At 35.9% G+C, this 13,682-nt stretch overlaps 1 protein-coding gene across 8 annotated transcripts in view; it reads right to left on the bottom strand.

Annotated features, from left to right (window-relative positions):
• The window catches only part of GRIK2 (glutamate ionotropic receptor kainate type subunit 2), a 659,372-nt gene that overhangs the window by 546,160 nt on the left and 99,530 nt on the right, over positions 1 to 13,682 (bottom strand). The window lies entirely within an intron of this gene.

Here is a 13,682-nt window from a genome sequence, read left to right as displayed (position 1 = left end):
TAGATTCAATCCCCCAAACTGTGAATATTTATGATTCATTCATTTAGTAATTCATTTTAAACAAAAATATTTATTGAGCATTATTATGTGCTTGACATAATGGCAAGCATTGGAATCAGATAGTTAAAAAATTAGACATGATCTCTAACACTGTGGAGCTTATCAACTAATGCAGGATTGAATAAGTAAATGGAAAAATGACTACAGAATCCCCGGTTGTGGTCAGGTTATAACGGAAGGAAAAAATTGTGATGAGAAAGAACAGAAAACACAGCTTTAAGTCGGTTTATTCAAAGAAGAAAAATCATTGAGAATCAAAAAGAGTAACTAAAAGAGATAACACATCAAGAAGAAAACAAGGGGTATGAAAGCCTCGAGGTAAAAAGGAATGTAGTGTGTTTGGAAAGACCACAGTGGCTGGAACAGTAAGAAGGGTAGAGGAGCTCAGAGTACATTAGATATAATTAGTCTCATGAAAAGTGTGTATTTTTTAATTTAAAAACTTTTGAGCCTACTTAGTCCCTTCTACCAAACAAAACCAGGAACCATCGAGTCAAAAAGCTATTTCTCAAACCAAGATCAAAGCTACTTCAAAGGTTTATTTGATCAGTCTCTCTTCAAATCCTTATGTTATCAGCTAACCTGAGTAAATTAATGTGGGCCTAAAATACAAGTGACCTTCACACTCAGGATAACTACAGATTTGCTCACTCTAACTCATTATTTGGGGCTCACATTAGTAAATGATCACTTAAATTTCAAAAAATCCAAAAACACGCTCTTCTTCATTAAATGTGAAAGCAATAAATTATATTTCACGGGTGCTTAGTTATTCTCCAAACCTTGTTACTTTAAAAGGCACAGATTTTGTTTTTCTTGGGTGCTGAAAACGAAGCATTTTTCTAGATGCCAAGTTAATCCTTGTTGGCAAAATACATACCATGCATAGTGTTTGTGCAATTTGTAATTACAAACTGACACCCACTGACAATACAGAATAGCTTCTACCCCAGCAAGTAGTTACAAATATTGAAGACCATTGTGTGATCCCATAAGGCACGTCATTAACTTTCATTATTACTAATGGGAGTAATGGGCATACTTCCAAAGTAAATCACAGGCATTATGTCACATCACTGCTCCTAAAAAAGGCTTTATTTCAGGTTGGATATTTTTGGTAATGCAGGCATTTGGCTATTTTATTTTTCTCCTTAGGAAACTCCAGATACATAAAATACCAGCGCACACTTTTCATTTCTCATCTTCCCCCCCATTAGTATATAATTTTGGAAAAACAACCCAAAAAATCAGTGTAAATATTTATTTAGAAAAGTCTCTCTCTCTCACACACACACACGCAAAATATGCATTTGTGTAATAGCGCCCAGTATTGGTAAGTGAAATATATATTTCCATATACTCTGTTTGACATATAAATTGATATGACCTTTATGGGATCTGGCAATGTGAATTAGAAGCCTTAAAAGCATTCCTAACATTTTATTAAATAATTCCACATTAAGATATTGTCATAAAAAATAATCAGGGATTGTCTATGTGCCCAAGAATTCAAACATCTTGGGGAAGTCAATGAATTCTCCATAATGCATGGAAACTAATCCAATCTTACCTGTATGTCAAAGTCTGAATGACACAATTAATAAATGGGAATTTAGATTGTTATGTAGGTAGGGAGGTAGTATAGAAACATAGATAATAGATTATACAATATGTACCATATACAAGTATATTAATGTTAAGTTTATATATTGTAGATACATAGTAGATAAAATAGACAAAAGGCTGAAGAGGATGCATCAAAATACTGACAATCTCTAAATGAAAAAATTATAATTTTCTTTATTATATCTCTATACATGTATTTATAAGGTATTAAATAATATATTATTTGTTTTCAAATATCTTAGGATGTACATTTACCGTGAACTATATATAATTTGGTATTCCAAAATCTCTATAACAAATAGTTACTAGTTTTATAAACAGTATAATCAGAAAATAATTGTTAAAGTTTTAAAAAATTTTTCCATCATCTTTAATTTTTTTAATTTTTTAATTTAAATTCCAGTTAGTCAACATACAGTGTAATATTAGTTTCAGGTGTACAATATAATGATTCAACACTTTCACACATCACTGTGCTCATCACAAGTACACTTCTTAATCCCATCACCTATGTAAACCCCCCTCAACTTTCTCTCTGGCAACCATCAGTTTGTTTTCTATAGTTAAGGGACTGTTTCTCTCTCTCTCTCTCCCTCTTTTTCTCCCTTTGCTTGTTCATTTTGTTTCTTAAATTCCACATGTGAGTAAAATCACATGGTATTTGTCTTTCTCTTCCTGACTTATTTTGCTTAGCATAATTCTCTTTAGCTCTATTCATGTCTTTGCAAATGGTAAGATTTCATTCTTCTTTATGGCTGAGTAATATTCCACCATATATATATACACTCCACATCTTCTTTATCCATTCATCAATTGATGGGCACTTGGGCTATTTCCATAATTTGGCTATTTTAGATAATACAGCTATAAACATTAGGGTGCATGTATCCCTTTGAATTAGTATTTACATATTCTTTGGGTAAATACCTAGTAGTGTGATTGCTGGATCCTAGGGTAGTTCTATTTTTAACTTTTTGAGGAACGTCCATACTGTTTTCCAGAGTGGCTGCACAGTTTGCTTTCCCACTAACAATGTAAGAGGGTTCCCCTTTTTCCACAACCTTGCTAACACCTGTTGTTTCTTGTATTGTTGATTTTAGCCATTCTGACAGGTGCGAGGTGATAGCTCATTGTAGTTTTGATTTGCATTTTCCTGGTGATAAATGATGCTAAGTAACTTTTCATGTACCTGTTGGCCATCTGGATGCCTTCTTTGGAAAGGTTCTACTCATGTCTCCTGCCCATTTTTAATCAGGTTATTCTTTTTTGGGGTGTTGAGTTTTGTAAGTTGTTTATGTATTTTGGGTATGAACCCTTTATCAGTTATGTCATCTACAAATATCTTCTCCCATTCCCTAGGCTCTCTTTTAGTTTTGTTGATGTTTCCTTCACTGTGCAGAAGCTTTTTTGATGTAGTAATAGTTTATTTTTGCTTTTGTTTCTCTTGCCTTAGGAGACATATATAGGAAGAAGCTGTTATGTCCGACGTCGAAGAAGTTATTATGTTATCTTCTAGGATTTTGATGGTTTCGGGTACACATTTAGGTCTTTCATCCATTTTGAGTTTGTTTTTGTGTATGGTGTAAGAAAGTGGTCCAGTTTCATTCTTTTGCATGTCACTGTCCAGTTTTCCCAATACAATTTGTTGAAGAGACAGTCTTTTTCCCATTGGGTATTCTTCCCTGGTTTGTCAAAGACTAATTGACCATACAATTCTGAGTTCATTTTTGGATTTTCTATTCCATTCTATTGATCTATGTGTCTATTTTTGTGCCAGTATCATACTATTTGATTACTGCAGTTTGTAATAAAATTTGAAGTCCAGAAATTTATGCCTCCAGATTTTTCTTTTTCAAGATTGCCTTGGGTCTTTTTTGGTTTAGGATGGTTTGTTCTAGCTCTGTGAAAAATACTGTTGTTATTTTGACAGGGATTGCACTGAATGTGTAGATTGCTTTGAGTAGTATAGACATTTTAACAACATCTGTTCTTCCAATCTATGAACATGGAATGTCTTTCCATTTCTTTGTGTCATCTTCACTTACTTTCATCAGTGTTTTATAGTGTATAGGTCTTTCACCTCTTTGATTAGGTTTATTCCTAGGTTATCTTATGATTTTTGGTGCAATTGTAAATGGGATCAATTCTTTGATTTCTCTTTCTGCTGCTTCATTATTGCTGTACAGGATGCAACAGATTTCTATACATTAATTTTGTATCCTGCAACTTTACTGAATATGTTTGTTGGTTCTAGCAGTTTTTTGGTGAAGTCTTTCAGGGTTTTTATATATAGTATCATGTCATCTTCAAATAGTAAAAGTTTTACTTCTTCCTTACCAGTTTGGATGCCTTTTCTTTCGTTTTGTTGTCTGATTGCTGTGGCTAGGACCTTCAGTACTATGTTGAATAAAAGTGGTGAGAGTGGACATCCCTATTTTGTTCCTCACCATAGAGGAAAAGCCCTCAGTTTTTCCCAATTTAGGATATGTTAGCTGTGGATTTTTCATACATGTCCTTTACTATGTTATGTTCCCTCTAAACCTACTTTGTTGAGGATTTTTATATGAATAGATGCTGTACTTTGTCAAATGCTTTTTCTGCATCTATCAACATGATCATATGGTTGTTATCCTTTCCTTTATTAATGTGATTTATCACATTAATTGATTTGCAATATTGAACCACATTTGCAACCCAGGAATAAATTCCACTTGATAGTGATGAATGTGGGTTTTTTTTAATGTATTTTTGGATTTGTTTTGCTAGTATTTTGTTGAGGATTTTTGCATGTATGTTCATCAGAGACACTGGCCTGTGGTTCTGTTTATGGTATCTTTATCTGGTTTTGGATTGGAGTGATGCTGGTCCCATAAAATGAATTTGGAAGTTTTCCTTACTTTTCTATTTTTTGGAATAGTTTGAAAAGAATAGGTATTAACTCTTATTCACCTGTGAAGCCATCTGGTTCTGAACTTTTGTTTGGAGTTTTTTAGTTACTGATTCAATTTCTTTCTTTCTTTTTTAAGATTTTCTTTATTTATTTGACAGAGAGAGCGAGAGAGGGAACACAAGCAGGGGGAGTAGGAGTGGGTGAAGCAGGATTCCTGACAAACAGGGAGCCTGATGTAGGGCTCAATCCCAGGACCCTGGGATCATGACCTGAGCTGAAGGCAGATGCTTAACAACTGAGCCACCCAGATGCCCCTACTGCTTCAATTTCTTTGCTGGTTATTGGTCTGTTCAAGTTTTCTATTATTTCCTTTTTCAATTTTGGTAATTTAGATGTTACTAGGGATTTATCCACTTCTTCTAGGTTGTCCAATTTTTGGCATATAGTTTTTTCTAATATTCTCTTATAATTCTCTGTATTTCTGTGATATTGGTTGTGAGTTCTCCTCTCTCAGTTGTAATTTTATTTATTTGGGTCTTTTCTCTTTTCTTTTTGACAAATCTGGCTATAGGTTTATCAAGTTTATTAATTTTTTCAAAGAACCAGCTCCTGGTTTCATTGATCTGTTCTACTGCTTTTTTTAAATTTTCTATATCATTTCTGCTTTAATCTTTATTATTTTCTTCCTTCGGCTAGCTTTATGTTTGGTTTGTTGTTCTTTTCCTAACTCTTTCAGGTGTTCTTTTCTAGCTCTAGGTGTAAAGTTAGATCGTTTGAGATTTTTCTTGCTTCTTGATCTAGGTCTATATTGCTATATACTTTCCTCTTAGGAGGGCTTTTGCTGCATCCTAAAGGTTTTAGACTGTTGTGATTTCATTTATTTCCACATTTTTAAAATTTCTTCTTTGATTTCCTGGATCACCTCTTCATTGTTTAGTTGCGTGTTATCTAACATCCATGTATCTGTGGTCTTTCTAGATTTTTTTGTTGTGGTTGACTTCTATTTTCATAGCATTGTGGTCAGAAAACACTCATGGTATAACTTCAATCTTCTTGTCAGGCCTGTTTTGTGGCCTAATATGTGATCTTTTCTGGAGAATGTTCCATGTACACTTGAAAAGAATGTGTATTCTGCTCTTTTAGGATGGAATGTACTTTTTTTTTTTTAAGATTTTATTTATTTGTCAGAGAGAGAGAGAGAGAGCACAAGCAGGGGGAGCAGCAGGCAGAGGAAGAAGATGTCGAGCTCGATCCCAGGACCCTGGTATCATGACCTGAGTCAAAGGCAGATGCTTAACCAACTGAGCCACCCAGGTGTCCTTAGGATGGAATGTTCTGAATATATCTGTTAAGACTATCTGGTGAAGGTTGTCATTCAAAAGCCATTATTTTCTTGTTGACTTTCAGATGACCTGTCCATTGATGTAAATGGAGTATTAAAGTCCCCTACTATTATTTTATTATTATCCATTAGTTCCTTTATGTTTTTTATTAATTGTTTTATATATGTGGGTACTTCCAGGCCGGGTGCATAAATATTTACAATTGTTATATCTTCTTGTTGGATTGTCTCCTTTATTATTATATATAGTGCCCTTCTTTTTCTCCAGTTACAGTCTTTGTTTTAAAGTCTATTTTGTCCGATATGAGTATTGCTCCTCTGGTTTTCTTTTGACATCCATCTACATGATGCATATTTCTCCATCCCCTCACTTTCAATCTGCAGGCAACTTTAGGTCTAAAATGAGTCTCCTGTAGGCATCATATAGATGGGTATTGTTTTTTTATGTGTTCTGACACCCTATGTCTTTTGTTTGGAGCATTTAGTCCATTTACGTTAACAGTAATTATTGACAAATATGTATTTATTGCCATTTTATTACTTGTTTTGTGATTATTTCTGGAGATTTTCTCTGATCCTTTCTTGTCTTTCTCTTTCATGTTTTGCTGATTTTTTTGGTGATATATGTGGATTTCTTTCTCTTTATTCTTTGCATGTTTATTAGTGGTTTTTGATATATGATTACCATCAGGTTTGTATATAACCTCTTCTGCAAATAGCAGTCTGTATTACGTTGATGGTTGTTCACATTTGAATCCATTCTTTTTTCCTGTTTTCCCCACATTTTAGGCATATGTTACTATATTGTCTTTGTGAGTTCCTTGACTGATTTTTTGCAGAAATACTCATTTTACCTGCTTTTGTGTTTTCTGCCTTTATACTATCATTTTTAGTCTCTCCTTTCTACTCAAATAGTCCCCTTTAATATTTCTTGCAAGGCTGGTTTAGTGGTCACAAACTCCTTTAATTTTTGCTTGTCTGGGGAACTCTATCTTTCCTTCCATTCTGAATGATAGCCTTCCTGGATAGAGTATTTTTGGCTGCAGATTTTTCCCTTTCAGCACCGTGAATATATCGTGCACAGCCTTCTGGCCTGGTAAGTTTCTGTTGAAAAATCTCCCGCTATCCTTTAGGTTTTCCCTTGAGAGTTAAGGACTTCTTTCGTCTTGCTGCTTTTAACACCTTTTTTTTTTCTTTTTCACTATACTTTGCACATTTAATTATAATATGTCTTGGTGTTGGCCTGCTTTTGTTGATTGTGATGGGAGTTCTCTGTGCCTCCTGGATCTGGATGTTTGTTTCCTTCCCCAGATTAGGGAAGTTTTCAGCTATTATTTCTTCAAATAAGTATTATGCCTACTTTTCTCTCTCTTCTTCTTCTGGGACTCCTATAATATGAATGTTATTATGTTTGATGGAGCCACTAAGTTCCCTAAGTCTATTCTCATGTTGCGTAATTCTTTTTTTTCTCTTTTGTTCAGCTTCATTGCTTTACATTACTTTGTCTTCTAGGTCATTAATTCATTCCTCTGTTTTTTCCAGTCTGCTGTTCATTGTATCAAGCATGTTTCTAATTTTGTGCCTTACACCTTTCTTCTCTGATTAATTCTTCTTTAACTCTTCTATCTCTGTGGTAAGGGTTTCACTGATATCTTCCATTATTTTCTCAAACTCAGTGAGCACCCTTATGATTGTTGCTTTCAATTTTCCAGCAGGCATGCTACTTACATCTGTTTTGCTTAGATCTCTGGCTATGGCTTTATCCTGTTCTTTCATTTGGGATAAACTCCTCTATTTTCTCATTTTGTCTAAGTCTCCACCTTCTTCTCTGTGTTAAAAAAAAAAAATCAGTTATGTCTCCTGCAAAGTAATGAAAGTAATGGCCTTATGAAGAAGAGGTCCTGTAGTGCCCAGGGCCTGGTGCTTCAGGGAGTGCCTCCAGTGTGCGTTGCATCTACTCTGCTGTTATGTTCTGGCTGCCCTATCCTTCAGGCCAGTTCATCTGCAGAGTTTCCCTTTTCTGGCTGTGGGCAGTGTTCAGTCCCTGCCCTAAATATGGTGATTTTTAACTAGGTGTGCTTTGGTCCCTTGTGAAATGAGACCTGTTGCCACCTCTATGAGAACTGAGGCCCTGCAAAACTCTCTGGTTGGGAGATGTAGTGTGGGTAGTGGTTTGGGCTGGTCTTCTGTGGGAGTTCAGGGGGGTAGGGCTTAGCATAAGCAAGTCAGGCAGCCAGTGTTGGTGCTGCACTGCTTCCTGCAGGTGGCTCTGGCTTTATGCTGAGGAATGTGGGAGGGAAATGGTGCCAGCCAGCTCCTTTGTTCCCAGAGATGTCTCTGTTAGTCCTGCCTCTCGGGGGCATGCTCTAAGAAGAGCAAATAATGTCTCCACTGTACACTCCAGGCACTCTTCAGATTGCTGTTTCCACACTGTCTACTCCCAGGTTGTTTGCCTGCTTTCTCTCCGGGACAGCCCAGTGCCCTCTGGGCTCTATCCCAGCCAAGCCTGCTGACCTTTAAAACTCCAGGCTTTAAAGGGGTGCCTGGGTGGCTCAGTTGGTTAAGTGTCTGCCTTCAGCATGTGATCCCAGAGTCCTGGGATTGAGCCCTTCATCATGCTCCCTGCTCAGCCAGGAGTCTGCTTCTCCCTCTCACTCTGCCTCTCCCCTGGCTTGTGCGTGAATGCTCTCTCTCACTCTCTCTCCCAAATAAATAAACAAAATCTTTAAAACTCCAGGCTTTGGGGCACCTGGGTGGCACAGCGGTTGAGTGTCTGCCTTCAGCTCGGGGCGTGATCCCGGCGTTATGGGATCGAGCCCCACATCAGGCTCTTCCGCTATGAGCCTGCTTCTTCCTCTCCCACTCCCCCTGCCTGTGTTCCCTCTCCTGCTGGCTGTCTCTATCTCTGTCGAATAAATAAATAAAATCTTTAAAAAATAAATAAACAAATAAATAAATAAAACTCCAGGCTTTAAGCCTCTCTGGTTGCAAGAACTCATGAAATTCAATCCCTCTCATTTTCCAAGTCAATAGCTATGTGGAAATGATCTCCTTGTGTGTTCCACTCTCTTTTTCCTTCTCCACAACTACAGCCTCCCCTCCTCCACAGCAACCAGGATCCATTTCTCTCCTATACCACCTCTCCACACTTTCTACCTTCTTCAGTGTGGCCTCTTCTCTACCTTTAGTTGTGAAGTTTGTTCTGTCAGTCTTCAGGTCAATTTCTGGGGTATTAGGGTGATTTGATAGTTATCTAATTGTATTCAGGGGATGAAGCAGCCTAGGGTCCTCCTACTCTGTCACCATCTCTTCACCACTCCAATAATTGTTAAAGTTTTTAAAACTCAAGGGTTCTAATGTAACTAGTTTTAGAGAATATGTTCTTATACAAGCAAGAACTGCAACCTGCTCAAGGTCCTTGCCTGGACTTCTGATTACTGCTGCAGGTCCACTCTGTGCATTTTTCCCTAAATACTTATTTCTGTTCTTTTCATGGTTACTCTAAAAATTATAGTATACACATTAACTTAACATTATCTAACTTTAACCAAAAGAATGCAAAGATAACAGACTCCTTTAATTCCAATCACTATCCTTCATATCTACGTTCTGCTTTTGTTTAGCATTTTAGCTCTTGTTTATAACTTTACAAATTAGAAATCATTTCAATTTTCTACAATCCGTGATTGTTCATATTCACATATATATTGATCATTTTCTTTGATAATTATTTTTGTATCCCTGACTTCACTTCAAGGCTCTTTTTTCTTCTTCCTAAATTATATTCATTAAAGCTTCATTTAGTGATGATTTATTGGTTAGTAAACATTTCTCATTTTTTGTGGTCTGAGAATGTTTTTATTTTGCCCATGTTTTTGAAAAGTAATATTACTGAGAATATAATTCTTAGAAATTTGATGATATTATTTCACTAACTTCTGGTTTCCGCTGTTTCTATTCAGAAGTTAGCTGTCCGTCTAATTTTGTTCCTTTGTAGGTAATCTATATTTTCAGTCCAGTTGCTCCTATGACTCTTCTGACTGTTCTTGATATTATGAAGTTTCACTGCAATGTATTTAGGTATGAATTTCTCTTTTGACTTGGATTTCCCTAACCTGAGAATTCATGTCTTTAATATTTCTAAAAACCTTTTAGACTTTACCTCTTTGACAATTGCCTTTCTTCTATTTTCTCTAATCTCACCTTCTGGCAGCCTGATTAAATATACATTATGTCTTTTTCTATCTTCTGTATCTAAAACTTTTCTCTTTCACATTGGTGCTGTATTATGAATATTTTGCAGATCTTTGAGTTCACTAATTGTCTTAGCTATCTCTAATCTAGTATTAAAGCCATCTAATATACTTTAAATATATGTTATTTTTGATAGTCTTTTTGTTATTGTTTTTGTTCCTTTGATAAGCCATCAATCCCCTCTTTTAGTCCTATTAATATAGTTATCATATGTGCTTTTCTGAATATGATAATTATAATATTCATAGTCTTTGAAAATGTGATTTGAGAATTTATTTTCTGTCCTGTCTCCAGTGATACTTATCTCACCATATACTTTGTTGTTATTATTACTATTATTTATTATTATTTTGTGTGTATACATGTGTGAGAGAGAGAGAGTCCATGTTACTGGTAAAGTTGTCCAAGGGAATTGTCTGTCATTAAATTTGGGGGGTCCCTGGATAAGTGCCCAAATCCAGGTATGGGGCAGGGTAAATAAAAGTATAGCCTAGGACTTCTTGTGCTATACAGATAGAAACCCTCAAAAGCAAATAAGGGCATGTCAACAAGATACAGGAGATAGCTTAGGGCAATATGGCCTTGAAAAGAACAGTAACTGTAGTTTATTATGACTCATGAAATATATATATATATATTTTTTTAATGAGCCTATTGTGATGCTTAAAAGAGAGAAAAAAGGAAGGAGGAGAGACGCATTTATTTGTCCTTATTAGAGGTGACTGTTATGCCCATATCTTTGAGAATTGGCAACTGAAGAGGAAAAAAATAATAATGTTTTACCTTTTATGAGGAACTTGGATTCTTTCACAGTTGATGAAGGAAAATTTATCGTTAGAGCAGAACATCAGCTAATAAGTGCTAAGTATCAGCTGATGAATATAAACTCTCAATAAAGTAATTGATTCAGCTAGTATCTTTATAGGATGCTGAAACTAATTAGGTACAGTTATTTGGAAACAAGATATTCAACTAGAGGCAAAGCACTCTAAGTACACTTGCCAATGGCAAGGGAAACAAAATAATTATATTTACAAGGAGATCTGGTAATCACCACCTTAACCAAGTGATCAACCTTAGTTAGCCTCACTAAAAGTGCAACATCCTAATTTCTTGCATCTCCTGGTGAGATGCAATGGAAGTACATAATAGAAAGAGGTTTTTGCCAAAATTTTTAAACTTATGAGCATTTAGAACTTTCAGTTACTACAAGCATATGTGTGTGTGTGTGTGTGTGTGTATGCATAAAATATATGTAGTACACATATATAAATATGTGTATGCATGTGTGGGTGTGTATTTATGCGTGTGTGTAAACTAAGTAATGTACAATAGAACTCTAGTTAGGGAAAATAATGACTGTAAGAGACGATTTAGCATCACCCATGGAAATCTGAATATAGACTAGGCATGAGATGATACTAAAGAACTATTACTATCTCAGGTGTGATGAAAATAATAGTGTAATATGAAAGTGAGCATTTTTTTGGAGATATATGCTGAAATATTTATGGGTGAAGTATCATGATCTCTGCAACTTACATTCAAATGGTTCATTGTGAGATAGGAATGAAAAGGCAGAGACAGAGACATGAGACAGATATAAAGCAAATTTGGCAAAATACTGACAATTGTTGAATCTCAGATATGGGTATATGGATGTTCACTGTACTACTCTCTTCATATTTATAAGTTTGAATTTTTTATAAATAAAACATTTTCATAAGTCAAATGCTAACAAATTAAAGTGCATTCCTCCAGAGCAGATTTGTGGTTTGCTTTTGCCATGTACCTGGGAACCGACTTAAGACAGCCATAATTCTGACTTGGCATTTTTTAGGCCATTAGTACTAGCAATGTAAATCCCCACCCCAAATGAGTGTGAAAATTTCTCCCCCTCACCCAGAAACAAGGTCTAGAATGACAGACACATTTCTCTATTTGGACAGACAGGGTTTACTTCCTTCTTTTTTCTCATTTACTCACTTAAAGAATAGCTACTTGGGGGTTGCAGCCTTATGGAAGACATTTTAAACCCAACCTCCACCTTGTTAAGGCCCTGGCTTTGTCCCTGACCTTCACACATGTGGCTCAGTGAAGTCAAAGGCCACCAAGGAGTAGCAGACTTCCTGGGATGTCAATATTCTCACTGCTTCTGATTACTGAAGATTTCTCTTACTTTCTCACAAGATGATTCCCACTTTCAAAAAAATATGTGTGTTTGTGGAATGTTTGTGTGTCACTTATATTTTTTTGCAACGCCCAGTTCATCATATTATCAGAAATGGAAATTAGGATTCAAAAAACATCTTATGAGAAGCACTTAGCCTAGTGCCTACACTAAAACGAAGGTTTTGTTGTGTTGCTCTTGTCACTGTCATTACTTTCTTAAGTCTGCTGTGCTATATAGTTTTGCTATATTGTTCTTCTTGTTGGAAGAGTTATACCAGAGAAAGGCCAAATATCAACAAGGAGAAGTACATCTAGTAACCTTATAAATATACTTAAAATCAGTGTGACTGTGATCTCCTTTATCAACATTTATCCTATAGTAATGCCTCTTCAAGACAAACTAAAGGTTTGTGCTCCCCCCAATTTCATATGTTTAAGCCCTGCTCCCCAATTTGATGATATTTGGATGTACGATATGGGGCCTTGGGAGGTAATTAGGTTCAGATGAGGTCATGAGAATGGGTCATGCAACAAGTGTTCTTATAAAAAGAAAAAGAGAGAGCAGAGCTCCCCCACTCTCTCCTCCATGTGTGGACACAGTGAGAAGACAGCCATCTACAAGCCAGGAATAGGGCTTTCACCAGGAACTAAATCTGCCGGAGCCTTGATTTTGATTTTTCCAGTCTCTAGAACTATAAAAAATAAATGTCTGTTGTTTAAGCCACCCAGTCTATGGCATTTTGTTATGGCCGTCTGAGCTAATACAAGACACATTTCTGAACATAGCTAAAGTCCCTTTCTTCCATGAGCTCTTCCTTAACTATCACTGCCACCTCTGGACCCCTACAACAATTCTTGTCTAGACTATAGCCCTTGATGAATTCAGGTTCATGGGGAGGTTAAAGCACAGACTGTAGTCAGATTTCTTAGGTTTTGACTCTCTCAGCAATGTGCATAAGTCCCACTTCATAGGGACCCTTTTGATTACTTAATGAGATGACCCACGAAAGATGTTTAGCATAGCACCTAGCATGTAGTAAGTTCTAAGTATATTATTATTCAATGACTATAGTTATCTCTGTAAACATCCATGTTTCATTTTTCCATGCAAACGGTCCTTGTAAATAAAGACCACACTACTGCTCCATCTCTTCACAGGACTAGTATGTTGCTAAGCATACTCTTAATCAGATTAAGCCATATTTATGACAGTTAACAGCTATAGTTATTTAAGAATATAGCCACCATATTAACACTTTCCTTTCGCTATTAACTATATCATAATACTGAACCTGAATCTGTCTTTCAGAGGAAAATATATCATATTTTTAAATTGAT

The sequence above is a fragment of the Ailuropoda melanoleuca genome, chromosome 10, assembly GCF_002007445.2.
Source record: "Ailuropoda melanoleuca isolate Jingjing chromosome 10, ASM200744v2, whole genome shotgun sequence".
Classification (NCBI taxonomy): domain Eukaryota; kingdom Metazoa; phylum Chordata; class Mammalia; order Carnivora; family Ursidae; genus Ailuropoda; species Ailuropoda melanoleuca.
This window is presented reverse-complemented; position numbering and strand designations above follow the sequence as displayed.